General features: G+C 36.4%; 1 pseudogene; it reads left to right on the top strand.

Moving 5' to 3' along the window:
- Window positions 1-1,327: 1,327 nt before the first annotated feature.
- Window positions 1,328-4,872, top strand: LOC114615948 (annotated as a pseudogene).
- The last annotated feature ends 10,762 nt before the right edge of the window (window positions 4,873-15,634 follow it).

Genomic DNA, 15,634 nt, shown 5'->3' with positions numbered 1-15,634 from the left:
AGAGAGAGAGAGAGAGAGAGAGAGAGAGAGAGAGAGAGAGAGAGAGAAAGAGAGAGAGAGAGAGAGGGAGGGAGGGAGGGAGGGAGATTGAGATAGATAGAGGAGTCTGTTATTTAGAAAACCCTCCAATACATGTAGTTATAAATGTTATGTTCTAATCTGAACTTTTATCCGTACCCTTCTTAAACACGTGAATATGTGAACTAAACTAGTATAAACTCTTGAATAATAGCTGAGTGAATTGCCTTTGATATAAATTTTCAAATTAGTAGCCTGTTCCTGACCAGTATTGATTAGCTTTTAAAAGGGTGAACAAATCATTTGCATGTGACATCCTCAAATATATTTTATTATATCAGAGCTTTTCAACTTTGGCAGCAATATTATCCAAAGGACTGCTTCAAAGATATCCATTCCATGAGAACCATCCAAGACCATTTTACTCAACTTTTGGGGGAGGAGTCTGAGTTAGAATTTGTTCTTATTTATGTAGTCAATATACATTGCAACTAGTGACCAGAAGCAACAATGAAGACTAAAAGTTCCAATATGGCAACCCCTGAACCAAATGAAACTGGCTTGTCTGGACCAGTCATGCTGGTTCAGTTACAGCTTTGTTTTCAGTAAAATTGCTTTAAGGTAGGTATCTACTTGTGAGTTCACCACAGGTCCCCTTCTTTTCTGTTCCTGCTCAGGTGACATTTTACAAATTAGCATTTTTCTATCAGTCTCTGATAGTTCTTGAGATAATGGTCTCTGAGTTCTAGACTATAAAATACTACCATCAAATATACATTGTGACCCTAGGTGGAGCGGTAAAGGGTAAAGACATGAAAGTTGGACATTACATTTGGCATCTCAGGCATAGTAGACCTCAGTTTGGAAAGTATTTAGGAAAACACTCAATATAAGGACTTCAGAAGTATATGAAACAATTTCATTATTTTTTTTAAATGATGGCTTAACTGTGTGCAAATGCTTATGCTGAAAGAATATTCTTGCCAATACTAATGTGCTGTATTAGTTAATAATATCTTAGCTTTTATTTGATGTATCATATCGTTCTGCAATCCTGTTTCCACTTTAAATATATCTATGCTAACAATTTTTCAAATCTAAGGAGAAAAAATAGTTTTGGCTTTACAGCTATAACATTTTATTTAAACGCTCTAATAACAATGTCCAGAGAAATTAGGTAATTATTTGATTTGAGCAATGACATCATTTATATTTTACTGCACAAGATTAAAAAAAAAACTGCACAAGATTAAAAAAAAACTTTTAGCTTTAAGAATCACCTTTCGTTGAGAAAGTAGAAGTATAAAAGATGCAAAATTCATCTCCAGTTTCAGTTCAACAACTTGAAAAGAAGTACTACCAGGTATGGATTTGAAAAATTAAGTGCTATATGGGTATTTTTGCTGCACTGGGCAATTGGCTAAGATTGTTTACTTACTAGGCTTAAGTTGATTCAAGCAAAAAAAAAAAATTGTTGTGGATCCATACTGAGTGACTCAATCTCATTAGACTCTATCTCCTTCTATCTCATTAGCCATCAATTTCCATCCAACTATCATCTCCCTTGTGGGGGAAATATATGATTTGGAATAGCATTATCTTACAAGTAAGTATATCAACTGAACTTAATTAAAATATAAAGGATCAAATGGAAGTTACGCTTATTCAAGGCAAAACCTTTTCAATGGTGTTCTACTTTGTTTTGTTTATTATCCTTTGAGAATTTAATACATGTATACAATGAATGTATTTTGATCACGTATACTCCTTCACTCCCCAAATTAAATAAGTACAACAAAGGTCATGGTTTTTTGATGAGGTAGGAAGTAAAGACTGCTCCAAAACAAGACTGTGTCTGTTACTAGTTTATCCCCAATCCACTATGTAAATTAACTCTAACAGAGTTGGGTTTAAATAAAATTACTTTTGTTAATTCTATTGTCTAAGCAAAAAAAATACACTTTTTAGTCATCTATAGTTATAAACCTTTCTGCTTAGAGTTTAGTGGGACTCAGGAACATTGATAAAATGGCATAATGCAAAAAATATAAAATCTTGGATAGTGAAAAATCTCAAGGTTGCTTCATTTGAGTGTTTGTTGCTATTTAGCAGTAAATTCAATGGAACGCTTTTAATTCTCAAAGAGCCCTGGGTTCCCTGCAGCTGGAGTTACAGGCAGTTGTGAGTCATCTGACTTGAGTGCTGGGAAAGGATCTTGGGTCCTCTCTCTGCAAGAGCAGCATGCCCTCTTAGCCCCTGAGCCATGGCACTAGTCTCTGGATACACTAAATATTGTTTGCAGATTTATGTATCCAAAATAGCTGTGAGACAGATTGATATATGTTTGTAACATGGATACGAGCTTGTAACTTGGTACCACCTCCTATCTCTGTAGCAACACTTTATTTTGATGAGAGTGATGGTTATTCTTAGAGGCTCATCCTAGGTTGTGGTGGTACTAGAAATGTTTATCAACTTTTAGAAACATTTTGATGCTAGCTTCGAGTAATACATGTTATACTGTGTTAATATCTATGATATCTGCTGCATATGGCCCATTTAGTGCAGGGAGATGGGCCAAATAGAACAGTCTTCATTTGGAACGGTTTTTATTGTCCTGGAATTTGATGAGCTAGTCATCTGAGCTCAATCAACAGCAGTCAGAACTTTGCTTTAGGTTGCTAATGGTACCAAATGTTGTGGCTGCAATTCTTGGTATCAGGTTTTTTCTTAGCTCTAACATTGGCAAAAGTCCTATCTGCTGTGTTTCATTCCAAACAGAAAGCACATGGGAATTCTTCAAGGGTTTGTTTTCTGCTGTTGTTCCGTAATCCATATAGAATGAGTCATTGAAATTCTGAGACATTTTTGTTGGCTCTTCAATAAATGCATGCTGTTTTGTTTTCTAGTCAATGCCTTCCTTTCATGGTTAAGTACCTCTCAAATGCTATCATCAGGTTCTGGAACTTCACCATTCTCTTGGCCTCTAACTGCTATTATATACCGTTCAAAACAAACAAAAATACATAATTCATAAACTGGCAAATAGGTTCATGCATATTTTAATTATTTACTTATGTTTGAATAGATACTAGGAATATGTATTAGAATATGACTCAGAGGTGAAGTCAGTTATTAGAGTTGGGGACACAACGTCTATAAGAAAGGATGTTTCATTACATAGTCTTCTGACAATTTGGCTCCAAAACTACATCAGACTTTATCTGTTTAATCATGATGTATTGGTTACCAAATTTTCTGATCTTTATTAATATTCAAATGTATAATTGAAGGTTCAAAAAAGGAGTGTCTTCTGTCTAGCATTATTTAAAATGTATACAATCTGTTTGGGATTAAGAAACCATGTCTGTAGTACAGTTATATATTCTAATTTCCTTAAGCTGCAAGTTATTTTTAAAGTATATGAATAAACACTGATCATTACAATCCAAATGAATACAGCTTTTCATCACATTACAAGTTATTACTAATAGTTAGATTCATTTACATTGCATGTCCATCCATTGGCTGCCCCTTTTCACCAAGCAGAATTCATATGAAAATGAACAAGGAAATATCTAGTATTTAATGAGCAAAGAACTGTAATGCAGAGGATAGAGTGCCGCTCAGGCAGATTCCCAGCATTGCTCCAGTATTATTCATCAGAGAACAAGACTTTCCAAGCAGTTATTTCCAGGTACAGAGTGATATGCCAGAATGTAAACATATAAGACTGACGTGTGCTCACTTCTGAATTCCAATGATGTTCTTGATTGTGTGTGTCGATTCATTTCAGTATTTTGAAATGATAATAAAGCACAAGGTATAGTAATAGATCAGTGAATTGTTTTTTATTATAATGAAAGGGGGAGAATCTCACACGTGACCATCAGAAAGCTTATTCAAAATGTAGTTTCAAGTTTCCAACCATAGAATACTCTATTCTTTTTTCATAGAGTGAAGTAGGACAACCATATTTCTAAAATGCTGCAGAGCCAGGGTTGAGAGCCACAGATCAAGTCACACAGGGCATGGATAACTAAAAGGAGGTAGAGCTCTTTTTCGTTATGCCTCCTAGGCGGTCGGCTGTGTCAAGGCGAAGCTGAATATCTCCTTCCCTGCTCTGGCTGTCAGAAACTCAATGAAGTAGATGATGAAGTTCTATGAGAAGTGCATGGCCACAGAAGTAGCTGCTGATGCTCTTGATGAAGAGTGGAAGAGTTACGTGGGAACGACAAACAAGGTTTTCCCATAAAGCAAGGCATTTTGATCCATGGCAGAGTTCGCCTGCTGTTGAGTAAGGGCCATTCTTGTTATAGACCAAGGAGAACTGGAGAGGGGAAGGGCAAGTTTGTTCACGGCTGCATTGTGGATGCCAGGTTGAGTATTCTCAACTTGATTATTGTGAAGAGAGAAGAGAAGGATATTCCTGGATTGACAGATACCACTGTGCCTCATTGGTTGGAATCTAAAAGAGCTAGTAGAATCTGAAAGCTTTTTAATCTCTCCAAAGAAGATGATGTCCATCAATATGTTATCAGAAAGCCCTTAAACAAGGAAGGCAAGAAGCCCAGGACCAAAGCACCCAAGATTCAGTGTCTTGTTATTCCACATGTTCTGTAACACAAAGACCGACCTATTGCTCTGAAGAAACAATGCACTAAGAAAAACAAGGAGGAGACTGCAGAATACGCTAAATTTTTGGTCAAGAGAATGAAGGAAACCAAAGAAAAGCACCAAGAACAGATTGCCAAGAGACGTAGGCTCTCTTCGCTGAGAGCTTCTACTTCTAAATCTGAGTCCAGTCAAAAATAAGTCTTATTTAAGAGTAACAGATAAATAATCAGACCTTGGGTGGGGGGAAGAAGTAGAGAGGCATCGAGTTACAGTTATTATTATTTTTTGATAAGTAAATATTTTCATTCTCCAATTTGGTCTTTATGTTTTCCTTCTCTTCTATATTTTCTACCTTCGCTTATAGGCAGGATCTGATAATGTAGTTCATGCTGGATTTGAACATGGAATTCCTTCAGCCCCAGTCTCCCTAGTGACATGGTTTCAGGAAGTGTGTGGTCCATGTTAGTAAATTTAATTTCTGTGTGTGTGATGCTGAAGGATGGGGGTAAAGAACTTTACTTATACTATGCTCTCACTGTACAGTTGAGCTACAGTCCAAGAGTGGAAAACATTTTCTTGGCATTGAAAAAAGTATTTTAAACGTTAATGAGGCCTATTTACATATACATTGAAACAAAATTGTAAGGTAGAAAAATGGAGTAAAATTGGGGAAACTATGCGTGACTCACCACCCTTGGATTCCAGGAAGCATTCAGGAAACTATGCAATACTGATTTCTGTCTAGTATGGGATCTCATCAGAAACTTATGTTGCCACATCAAGAAAACTCAGTCACAAATAACTTTGTAATTTTAAGAGGAACAGGGACTGGGAAGATTGTAATAGATCGAACAGTAGGTAAAGTGCTTGTTATATATGCTCAACTACCTAAATTTGAAACCCCAGAACAACATAAAAGCCAGATATGGTAACATTTGCCTATAATCCAAGCACACCTGAAGTAAGACAGAAGACTGATACAGGAGAATCTCAATATACCAGGCCAGCTATACTAGCCTATGCAGTAATAAAAACAACAAAGGGACTTATCCTTAAAGAAGAAGGCAGGCAAAGACTAACATCAGGTTGTCCTATGAACTTCATAGGACCTTGGCATTCATGTGCCCCGTTCACTGGAACAGTGGTTCTCAACATTCCTAATGCTGAGACCCTTCCATACATGGTGAACTGACCACCATCAACCAGAAAATTATTTCCATTGCTATTTTATAACTGTAGTTTGCTAGTGCTATAAATTGCAATGTAAATATCTGGTATGCAGGATATCTGATAGTGACCCCAAAAGGGAGACCAACAGGTTGAGAGCTGCTGCTCTAGAACACACACAAACACACACACACAAACACACACATACAAACACACACGCACACATGTGCACACACACACACAAACAAGTGAAAACAATTATGGAAGATGATTTAGGATAGCAATTTTGGAAATATTAGGAAGGAGACAACATGACACAGTCTTATGTCAACTACAAGTATTGACACAGTTCTGGTCTAAAAGAGCTGAGAGATAAAATAGATGTAGAAATAGCTTATTATGCTGAGTATTCACAGCCAAAACTATATATTAAACATATAATGTGCATCTATCAGTTAAGTCTATTTAAACAACACATGATATGCAATTCTAATATAGTTGCTACATAGTGAATGTGTTACAAAGCACCTTACTCTGTGTTGGCTAGACCTAGCTTTTAAAGGTAGGTCAGCTTGCAGAGTAATTCATCATTTTCAATAGATAGAATTTGAATGCAAAAACAGCTAAAACAATTAAGTCAAAATGGACTTTTAGAATAAAAAGAGAAAAGAGGGCACCCAACTTAGTGCTAGAGTATTGTCATTCAAATTTAGGAAAGGATTCTAACAAAGTCAGAGGAAGAGGAAACTAAAGAAACCAGCATGGGGACTGAAGATTCTCCTTTTAGCACAGATATTAGAGACTGGGCTCTCCTAGAAAGGGTGGAGTTTTCTTTAAAACAGTAAAAAGCACTCCATCCAGCCCAAGGCCTTTGACTGAAGCAGTAACCAGGAAGATAGGAATATGGTAGCATGAAACTTTGGCTATAAAAATGCCAACCATGATGCTTTGGTAATGACCAAGGTGATGAACAACATCTCTTTCTTCAAGGAGCTTACCTATATAAAGTAAATCTTCATGTGAGCACCAAGTCTTAGGCACAGTATTATGGACACTTCATAGATTAAGAAGTCCAGGTACCAGGGTTCCATTAAGTAACTAGTCACTAGTTTCCTACTTACTGAGATGGTAGAAAAGATTGGAAAACTACACTAATAAGAAGTAAAATATGAAAGATAGAAAAGATACTAAACTCTGATCTGTGCTTCATTTGGGCTAAAATTGATCTTGTAAATACTTGAACAAATACTATATACTAAGATGGACAGTTTAAATATGTCCCCAGAGCTGATGGTTTCATTAAAGACATTTAAAATTTCATAAATATTAATATTTTTCTTGCTCATTTCTAGATTGTGTCTCAGAATATGAGTGACATCTATCTAAAAGGATTGTTTAGTATAAAAAATTTACAACTAGTCAGTCTTCAGTGACAGTGAGTGAAATCACTGTTTGGTGTTCTGACTAGATAATATTTGACTTTAAATATAAGTTATTTTCAGACTCTGCTGTGAAATTCAACGTGTAAGGTTATGCTTTCCACTAGTTGTAAAAGTACATACCCTGTGACCTCCAACTGGAGAAGGACAAATTATAGAAAACACTTAAAAGCTGTTTGAAAATTTATCCCAAAATACACCCACGTACACACATGCAGGGGTAACTCATAATACCTGTGTCTAGCACAATGTTTAAAACCCAACCTGTCTTTTCTCTTTATCCCTTCAGGTAGATAATTCCTAAATTACGTTTTTTTTTTTTTTTTTTTTAAAGCACACACTATGATTTCTCTATATCTATCAATGTAAACTTGGAAGAAAATGTATTTTTTCTGTATTAATATTAAATATTGATAAATTCTGATATATTACATATACATTTTAATCAAGTTTTTTTTCTTTACAAGTTTTAGGATTTCTAGATAAAAATACAAGATGGGCAGCTAAATTTGAAATCCAGATTAATAAAACACATGTATAAAATTTTTAAAAATGGAGCAGAGGGAACTACTTTTCCTTTTATGAAAACCTGGGGTGATTTTTGTGAGTTAGCCTTTATGTTCTGTCTCTTTTACTCTGTAATTCCTTCACTGTCTATTCATTTACACAGTTTCTGCTTACGGAGGCTCAGTTATAACCGAATATATGCTAGCTCTGCCTAGAGAAGGAGCACATAAGAGAAACGTCAGATCCATTAAGAACATGTTGAGTTAGCAAACCACCATTTTCCTGTGAGAGAATATGATCACTCTCTTTAAAAGCCATTTTGACCTCCAGTAAGGTCTCCTCCCACACCCATTTTGATGGTAGACAAGAACTTACTGACAGGCAGATTAAGACCATACAAATACTTTTGGCCATGTGTCTGCACTAAGAATAAACTAACATTTACATAGACACCATAACGCCCAAGGCTCAAGTCTGACAATATGTTGTTATATTTAATCTTACTCAACTCACAGTGACATCAGCACTGCTATTATAATTCCCATTTCACAGATAAAAAATTCGAAGCAAACACAGAGAGCTTAATCTCTTGTTCAGAGTCATGTCATAGAACCCCATAGAATCAGGCTTCGTGCTAAACTGTTTGATTCTAAAATCTCTGTTTTCTCTGATTTTATTAAACTGGCTCTGTAACAGATGAGCAACCTTTAACAGACTACAGGGAAGGAAAAAAAAAATTCCCAACACCTTGTATTTGTTTTCCTTTGCATGGTTGGGATTTGTGTGTTCTTTAAACTGCGGACAGTGCCACCTGTCAATATTCCCACCCACAGTCACCTCTTGTGCATTAAACCTCACTTCCAAGGGTAATCCAAACACCCTGTTGCTCTCTGGCCACTGCTTTGATCAAGAATCGTTTGTCAGAAACCTTTCCACAACACCCAGGGCCTGCTCCTAATCCTTCCAGCTTCTGACAGCTCCTGTTTTCTGCCTCATCTTGATCTTTAAATCTACCATTCAGCACTTTGGCTTTCAACTGAGATGTAGGTTCTTTCTCCAGCTCCAAGGCCTTTGACTCCTTAGGTAAACAGCGTTCCAGATATGACTTTGCTCTGGCCGCCTATTTAGGGCTATCTCCAGCCATAATTCCAGGATCCAAGCTTAATGTTAGTTCTAAGAGCAGGAACAAGACCTTCTTTCAGTAAGCAAGCTACGGAACATTCTCTCTGCTGTTTCACTCTGTTCTCTCACTTCTTTTTATCTCCACCGAGCTATTTTCTTTCATGCTATCAAGAGTAGAATTGATGAGTTTCCGCATAAACTTCTATCTTCACAGCATGTAGAATCTACTTACTCTTTCTTTCAAGTTTCTGCTTGAACAAAGTACAAGTTTTCATTGTTATGATCATGTGTTTCTAGCCACAAATCTTCATGTTTTACTATCTTGAATCGTACTCCAAATGTTGCTGATGATCGAGGCTCCGATTACACAATTCTGGATCCTCCTTTACTCTTTTTCTTTTTTTTTTTTTACTATAAATTCTCTTTTTCCCCCCGTCCTGCTTGCATAACATGCTTGATTGTAATGGCTGATGTCTTTCATTACATCCCGTTTTATAGTTTTATCTGACAATGTTCTTTCTCTCCCTTAGATTGTGACTTTATAGTACAAATCTGGCAGGCTTCCAGACGGTTCTGTGCTATATACTCCAGGTGTTCATCAATCTTGTAGAAACATCCTGGAGAAGCAACCAGATTCTGTCCTGTACTTTTATTTATTCAGCAAACCATTCCTCTTCTATTCCTCAATCTACAAAATCTCCAGCTCTAAAATAGGGACATAGACAAAAGTACATTATGACAAATCTTTAATTTCCTACTTTAGGACTTGTAACTTCTCAGAGTTGTTTACCAGGTTTCTTATGCTTATATCTTTTGTGTCCATTCCATATAAGTGATAATAAGCCAGAGGAATTACTGTATCTTTTTCCATTTTTCCATCTCAAATTGCCTTTATTGAGTGGCTACTGAGTTCCAGGTAGAGCTCCAAGCCAGCGACCTGGCAGGTCCCTCATTGATGCTCCATTCACGTCAAGTAGCTCATTTGGAGAAGAGAGAACAAATATTCATTGTCCAGACAAATTCTATATATAACTGCATTTCTTCTTTCTAGGTACAGCAGCTCATGTCTAACATTTCCTAACTCTGGAAGACTGTCCTGGGAAAGAAACTCAAGTACCTATCAGGCAGGCACTCGGTCATGAGGCTATATCCCCAGTCTACTTATTTTGTATTAAAAATAGTTTTGAGACAGCAGGTCACTCATTAGTCCAAACTGGCCTAGAATTGCTATATAGCCCCAACAAGTCTTCAACGTGTGATTTTCCAACATCAGCTTCTTGTTACCTGAGGTTAAGGCCTACCTCGTCAGGGCTGATGGGACTGAAAACACCTCATATGTTTCCTGGGAAGTATACTCTTTCCTCTAACCCCCAAAGGACTCCTCCAGTGGGCCAGATTTTGTCTTTCCCATCTTCTTTCTTTTTCTTTTTTTTTAATTAGATACTTTATTTATATTACAAATGTTATCCCCTTTCCCAGTCCCCACCCCACCCCCAATCTCCCTATCCCTTCCCCCTCACCCTGCTTCTATGACGGTGTTCCCCTACCTCTCTGCCCTGCATTCCCCTACACTGAGGCATTGAGCCTTCACAGGATCAAGGGCCTTTCCTCCCATTGATGTCCGACAAGGTCATCCTCTGCTACATATGCAGCTGGAGAAGCAGATGCTGGCAGCCATTAAACTGAGCATGAGGTACCCACTGGAGGAGTTAGAGAAAGGACAAGTCTTCTTTCTTTGTGGAATATTTTCTATTCTTCAATTCCTCTGTGCCCCCTCAATACCTTTTACAATTCCTCACTTACCTAGGCTACTTTTCTATGTTGTTTAAGAGATTGTTTTTTCTACTTTAGTGTAGCAAGGAATAAAAATCTGTAATTCTGTTCTTCTGGTTTCTCTTGAAGCATCTGTTACCTTGTGGTCACCAAGGTAACATGTGATCAAAGTAACTGACTTGAGAGCCATGATCCCTGTCTCCTTTAGAAAGCTACACAAATAGTTCTTAGGCTTCAAAAGGCTTCGGTCTTGCCTTTTTTTTTTTTTTTTTTTGCATCTATGACTATTTGATCCCTCCCTACCAATGATATCATAGTTGTCAGTCTCTCAAGGACTAGAGTCAGACATTAGATAGAGTCAAAAACAGAGACAATGCTTATTTCAGCATCCAAACCCTTCCTGTTTTACTCCTTATGCATTGAAGTACCTAGTATATAAATAAATCTTTACTTCACACTGAAAATGTCCTCTTAAGAATATCGTGTCGCTGGGCAGTGGTGGCGCATGCCTTTAATCCCAGCACTTGGGAGGCATAGGCAGGCAGATTTCTGAGTTCGAGACCAGCCTGGTCTACAGAGTGAGTTCCAGGACAGCCAGGGCTACACAGAAGCCCTGTCTCAAAAAACCACCACCACCACCACCACCACCACCACCAACAACAACAACAGAAAAAAGAATAAGGTGTCTACTTAAAAATGAGTTAAGCAACTCTGTGGTCAAATTATATATATTCTTAATAACGTCTTCTGATATTTTAAAAAGGGATTTCACATGGACTAGTAGGTTACATAGGGTATGTGAAAATCAGTAAATGTTTAATGATCTCAAATCCAGTATAGAGCAATATTTTGTTTCAAAATTAGAAAATACTCATCTATCAAACCTAAAATAATTTCAAATATGCTTTAAAAATAAAATATTTTACATAGCAGTGGAAAGTAATTTTCTCTTTCTTTTAGATAGCTTTTATGAAGAAAACAAGAAATTGTGAAAACTTTATATTCTATGGCAAAACACAGAGTTTGATGTCAAATGATAGCTCTGGAGTGTCCATATCACATCAGGTACACTTTATGCTGTTTGTTTATAAAGCGAATATTGTGTACAAACCAGTTTATACCGGATACATGTAATTTGTGAAGCTTTATGTTTATAATCCCCAATACAGCTTTTTTTTCACATGAAAGGAAACGGAAATTACAAAATACCTACATTTAAATGAAATTAAGAATGTAACACAAACTGAAATTAACAAAGAACTTTTTTTTTTCATCAGTTGTGGTTTCAAAGAAGAACTGGACTGAATTTAGAGTTCTCTGGATCTTTTGTGACTTAATTTAAAATCTTTTCTTTATTTTAAATGGAATAGATTTCCTCTGACGTGCAAGAAGTAGTTAGGGATGGAAAATTCTAAAGTGTAAGTTCCATGGTTTTACAAAATTGGAAGTGCTTTTAAATTGTCCTAATGGGGACCTACATGTTTGATCAGTATGGCAGGCGGAGTGGTTCATTTAATCACCAACACCATTCTAAAATGCAAAAGTCTAGTGCTCAAAACGTGATTATGAGTTTAAAAAGAAGTACCAAGTCTGCCCTTAATTTCTTGGAACTCAAATAGGTCATATATCAAAGTACCTCTCCCACCTCCTGTTCAAACTACCTCCCTATGTGACCTAGTGGTTTTAATAGTGTTCAGTTAGTGTAGCAGGCTCTTTCCATTTGAGAAAGCAGAGTCCTCCATAGATGGATTAGCTTGTGTATACTTATATAAAATAGATATTAGTGTGTCTGTTGTTCTGTGTGAGTACAGAGAGTTGGTTGTAGTAGGCTAGAATCTCCTCTGGGAGAGGCCAGCACCAATGATATATAAAAGAGAACAGGCTTATATAAAAGAGACCAGGCTGGCTCTTTTACCATCATCCTCAAACTGACTTCCTGGCTATATAAACAAGAGATGAAAGTCTGATGGAGAAGGAGCTTAAGTGTGTCATGTATTTCCTGCTAGCATTTCACCATCTTTGCTTGGTACCAAAAGCAGTGTTGCTCTTTTTGCTTAGACAAAGGAGCGAAGGTCACTTCTAGAAGAGTAACACTGAGACTCTATTCCCTGATAACAGATTTGTGGAGCATCGGAAACTTCATGGCTTGTTCCTTGATACACCAAATCAGATCATGATAGGCATGTTATTGAGACAAACTGATATGATGACTTGTATTCAAAAAAGCATACAATAAACATTTGAAAATTCACCACATGCCAGTATGGCCTGTTGGTGTGACAGAATCATTTTTACGAGTCATTTTATTTTTATTATAGTTGATTCTAAGCTTCTCTATTTGATTTATTTTTTCCTACAGAATATAAGCAATAAAATAGCATATAACTCTCAATTTAAAGTATGTAAGATATAACTATTCTGTGATTTCTTCTGTAGTATGCCTGCATTCCTGGATCAAGACAGCCTCTTCTGTACCAATCCAAGAATGAAAGAATTGGTATAAAATATGAAAAAAATGTAATATAGATTAGATAAAAAGTGTTTGTTATGCAAACCACTGTAATATGGGCTTGTTTGTTGTAACTATAGACTCTAACAAAAATCTCAAGAGACAAAGCCCCTCATGAAGGGCATTCATGGGTAAATAGTATGGTTGTTTTCTATGAGGGCTCATTAAGAATTCCTTAAAGCATAGATTTGAGTGTCTGCCAGTAGGGTGACAATAATGGCATCATGTCAAGATGCTATATATAGGGGCTGAAAAGGTGGCTTACCCATTAAGAGCAATTGTTTCTCTAGAAGGGAACTCAGGTTCAGTACTCAGAACTTAAATGATGGTTCACAACTGTCTATAACTCTAGTTCCATGGGATTCAATGTTTTTTTCTGAACTCTGCAGACATGAATCCTCTTGGTGCATAAACATACATGCAGGCCAAACATCTATATACATAAAATAAAAATAAAGATTTAAAAGTTCTTTAAAACAATCTTACATATATAAAACATATATGTATATATATATGTATATGTATATGTATATGTATATTCATATATACATATATATGGAGAGAGAGATTGTGTGTGTGTGTGTGAGAGAGAGAGAGAGAGAGAGAGAATATAACAGTATAGTATCATTGTTTTCCTCTGTAATAATCATTTCCTTCCTCATCATACAAGCAAAAGAAAGGTAGATCTTCAAGTAGAAAATTGCACCAGAAACAAAGGATGAGCAACAGTAAAGCAGTAGTATCAGATGATCAGAATTGAGTCCGAACTCAGTTTTCTTAGATAGGATGTGAGGATAGACAACCGTGGTAGCTTGAACTTGACTGTAAAAGGGATCACGAGTGGCCAAATTATCTTCCCAAATAATCATTAATCAATGGGAAATAAAGTTCTAAGCTGGGACTGAGGGGGAAATTAAACGTTTACTGACTGCCCCACACAGTATAAGTCCATCAAAGTTACCTAGTCTTCTAGTGTCTAAGGAATCTAGAATCTCGAAATCCTCCCAACTCTGCTCACAAAGCTATTTTGATTATTTTATCACAATATTATTAATATCTTGAAGAATATTTCCTTTAAAAATGTCATTAATCAAAAAGAAAACTCAACCTTCAGTGACTGATCATTTAAGAGGTCACAGTGTGAAGCAAATTGTTAGCTAAAATAGTTTCTTAAATCCATGGCGGGCCACACCTTTAATCCCAACACTTAGGGGTCAGGGGTAGATAGATGTCTATGAGTTGAAGGCCAGCCTGGCCTACAGAGAGAATTCCAGAACAAACTAGGGTTCCAGAGAGAAACCCTGCCTCAAGAAAACAAAACAAAACAAACAAACAAACAAACAGACAACAACAAAAATAACAAAAAGAAAATAACAAAAATCACACAGTTGTTTTTGCTCTGGGAGAACCAATTGTGCATCATCAGTACTAGAGAGGTCCATAATAGCTGACAGATATGTTTTATTTCAAAATGACTTCATAATTTATTTGTTACCTTGTCAAAAAAAAAAAAAAAAACAGATCTAATGTGTTTTCTCAGCATTATTTTTTCCAGGCACCCAACTATGCTCAAAGCATGCACAGTGGAACCCAGTGCTGTGATCTGTGAGGGACATAAATGTTCTTGTCCTTAGAGAAATGAATAATGGCACATGAAATTAATAAACAAACACAAAGGTGACAGAAGAATGTAGATGTTTATAGCACGATGAATCTTTGAGCATTTAGCTGACTTCCCTAAATAAACAATTGGCATGCATTGTCTCTTTAAGTTACCAAAAATTTTAGTGATGACATCATATGTTTATATTCCACAGTGACTTCTGGAGTTTTTTTTTTGTTTTGTTTTGTTTTTTTTTCCTGTTGTTTTTTGCTTTTCTTTCAAAGTTGGTCAATGAAATGTTTGCCGGCCTTTACCTTCTACATAGATGTTAATTGACAGGAAAATGCTGTAATTCAAACAACTATAAATATTTATAGAAACATGAGCCAACAAAAGCATGCTCACCGTTCATTGTGGCTAATATAATCTTCGACTCATGAAGTGCGTGACCTTGGACTGACATTTCCTGTAAGGTAGAAAATTTATAAGATGCTCCTGTCATTGGTACGATACAAAATTAATGTCTATATACTTTGTTTTGTTGTTTTTCTTATTGGATTTTCTTTCAGTATGGGCAAACAGCATAGAAATGATAGATTAGAAAAGAATTTCCTTCTAGCCAAGAGAATAGAAACTTTATTCTGAATGAACACCTGATGTTCCATTTGGACCAGGTCAATCTCTTGGCTAAGGGTTAGCTCCTAGGAATGCAGACTCACTTTAGGTAGGGTACATTTCCTTTAATGATATACTATACCTTTTCTTCCCAGAATCCTACCCCTACTGAAGCAGCTCTCCCACTTACTTGTCTGGATTAGTCATAAAAACATAATCTCTCTCTCTCTCTCTCTCTCTCTCTCTCTCTCTCTCTCTCTCTCT

Source organism: Grammomys surdaster, unplaced genomic scaffold (genome assembly GCF_004785775.1).
Source record: "Grammomys surdaster isolate TR1022 unplaced genomic scaffold, NIH_TR_1.0 207406, whole genome shotgun sequence".
Lineage (NCBI taxonomy): Eukaryota > Metazoa > Chordata > Mammalia > Rodentia > Muridae > Grammomys > Grammomys surdaster.
Note: the sequence above shows the minus strand (reverse complement) of the source record. Positions and strands in the feature narration are given on the sequence as shown.